The sequence below is a fragment of the Vombatus ursinus genome, unplaced genomic scaffold (assembly GCF_900497805.2).
Source record: "Vombatus ursinus unplaced genomic scaffold, bare-nosed wombat genome assembly UNPS02014924.1, whole genome shotgun sequence".
Classification (NCBI taxonomy): domain Eukaryota; kingdom Metazoa; phylum Chordata; class Mammalia; order Diprotodontia; family Vombatidae; genus Vombatus; species Vombatus ursinus.
Genome location: NW_020954702.1, coordinates 744,972 through 747,953, shown reverse-complemented (window position 1 = coordinate 747,953; position 2,982 = coordinate 744,972). Strand labels below are relative to the sequence as shown.

The 2,982-nt window shown below is 35.5% G+C and overlaps 1 pseudogene; it reads left to right on the top strand.

The window, feature by feature from the left end:
- The first annotated feature begins 1,568 nt into the window (after positions 1-1,568).
- Positions 1,569-2,436, top strand: LOC114029255 (annotated as a pseudogene).
- The last annotated feature ends 546 nt before the right edge of the window (positions 2,437-2,982 follow it).

Sequence of the window (2,982 nt, the reverse complement as noted above, 5' to 3'; positions counted from 1 at the left end):
TTAAAAGTGAAATCAGGAGGAAGCTAAAATAGACTGCACTGATAATCACTGCCACTTTCAATAATAATCTGAGGATACTATGAGTTCAGAGGAATATTTATGATATTTTACTTGACTCATTCATTAGTTTTCAATAGCTAATTTTATTCTCTGTTTTTCTTACAGGAATAAGAAGGGTTATAAAAAGTCTTACTGTTTGGTATTTATACAACTAGATAAATTTGTACAATGTGGGGTATTTAATATCATACAACTGTTTTCTAGACACAAAAGAACATAATAAAAATTATAGATTCAAGTCTTATCCACCCAGACCCTTATAATATATTTTGATGTTAAATTTTGAATTTGAAAATTATTTTTATAATACAGGATAAACTTTATTTTAGTTTTATTGACATTATTTTTATATTTACAGATTACTTTCAACTCTGTAAAGATCTCTTGTAACAAAGTAAAACAATTAAGCAAAATAAATTTAATACAGTTCTCTCTTCTGACAGGTGTATGCAGTATTTCACATCTGTTGTCCTCCTCTCTCCCTTCCTCTTGGTTTGAAAAAAAAAAATCTATTTTCCATCCTTCCCATCATCCACTCCACTGGATAAAAAGAAAACTTCTTGTAACAAATATGCATAGTTGATAAAAACCAAATCCCCTTGTTGGGAGGATTACACACACACACACACACACACACACACACACACACACACACACACAAACACCCGACATATAAGTCTCATTCTGCACGCTAAAGATTTCACCTTTATATAATGGATAGCATGTTTCATCATCAGTCCTTTGGAATCATGGATGATCATTGCACTGATTATAGTTCTTATAGGTTTCAATGTTGTTATATGTAGATACAGCTATAGTCAATAGTCTGTATATAGTTACTTGCATGTGGTCTGACCCATTAGATTGTTAACCTTTGATGGCAAGGATCATGATTTTGTCTTTACTTGTCTCTTTGTTGCTTAGCAAAACACATGGCACAGAGTGAGAACTCCATAAATGTTTGTTGATCATGATATTGAAGATGGGTTTAATTGGGGTGGAGAAGGTTAATTGGCAAACCAGGAGACCACCTTCTCTGAGAGACTATTGTGTCTCCATGGACTGCATCATGCCTAGTAAAAATGTGTAGTTGAATGGCAGAGATAAATGGGGACTTATTAATGAAATCATAAGCAATGAGTTAGTCAAAGAACAAATTAGAGAAACAATCAATAATTACTTCAGAGACAATGTTAATTTTGAAATAATGCATTAAAAATTCTGTGATTCATATAAAGCAGTCTTTAAGGAAAAATATATCCCTAACAACATACAAAAACAAAATTGAAAAAGAGATGATTAATGAAGTGAATATGTAATTAAAATTAGAATACCAATAAGTAAACACACCCAAGATATCATAAAAGAGAAAATTTTGAAAATTAGAGAAGGAATAGATAAATTGGAAGCCAAAAAGAACTGACATGCAAAATTAAAAGTTGTTTTTTAAACAATTAACAAAAGCATTTAGCCACCTTGACTCTACATGAAATAAATCTGCAAAAATCAATAGCATTTCTAAATAGTTATAATAAATGTAGGAGGAATTAATAGGATGAGAAGTCCTGGTCTTTCTACGTAGAAAAGTTGAGCTGCCTCCTTCATAGGCCAGAGTACCTGGGGGCTACCTACAAAGAGAAATTAATTTCTGTGAAGATTAAATCCCAGCAGATCTTGGTATCAATTCTTCTAAATCATAATGTCTACAGAAGTAAGAGAGGTTTCGATGTTGATTTCACAAACACCCGATGAACAAGATAGGATTCTAATAGTGAAGATGGAGAAGGAGAAAATCCACACCTGTGAGCAGGAACTCAACCTCCACTGGAACATCTGCTATAGCCCAGAAACATTTTGACAGTGTTTCAGGCAGGTTGGCTACCAGGATTCGCCTGGGCCCCTGAGTCAACTTCAGGAATTTTGCCATCTTTGGCTGAGGCCAGAAATGCATACAGAGGAGCAGATCTTAGAGCTGCTGGTGCTAGAGCAGTTTATGGCAATTCTGCCCAGGGAGCTCCAAACCTTAGTATGAAAGCATCATCCAGAGAATGGAGCGGAGGCAATAACTGTGCTGGAAGATTTAGAAAGGGAGATTGATGCACCAGGAGAGCAGGTCTTGTTCCATCAACAAAATCAGGAAGCGGTGGTAGGTACTTCAAGGAGCAAAGCAGGAGTCACGAAGCCTCCAAGTCCAACCCAGGGTTAACCAGCTCAAGTGGGCATCTTGGGAACTTCACACCCTAAGATGAAGTGGTGATGACACCAGAATGGAAAAGGTAGAACTGGCTTCAAAGCAGATTTCTTCTGCCATAGAGTCACATGATGGTATTCCTGGAACCCTCAATATGAATGTTTCTGAGGGTTTTAAAATTTAGAGAAACCTGTGAAAGTGACAGCAGATTCAAAAGAAGGCAGGGAAATCCCTCTCGCAAAAAAACAAAAGCAAAAACAAAAAAAAAGTATAAATGTCATTACTGTGGTAAAAATTTCAGTCAAAGTTCATCCCTTATGCATCAGAGAATCTACAGTGGAGAGAAACCCTATGAATGTGCTGAGGGTGCAAAAGCTTTCAACAGAAGCTCAATTCTTATTCAACACTGGAGAATCCACACTGGGGAAAAAACTTATATATGTCATTAATGTGGGAAAGCATTCAATCAAAGTTCCAATCCTTTTAGACATGAGAAGGCACAATAAAGAAAAAAATCCTAACAGTGTCATGAGTGTCTGAAAGCAATCAACAGCTTTTCATGAGAAAAGAAAACTCAATAGGTAAGGATCCATTTTAATAAAATCAGTGTAGTTTTAGTGGGTATAAATTTCCTGTTAAAGATCAGAAAAGCCACTGTAGAGAATGTGAAACGTTAATCACCATTTCTTCCTTATATGATAGTAAAGTACCATCCCTATCAGGCATTTGAG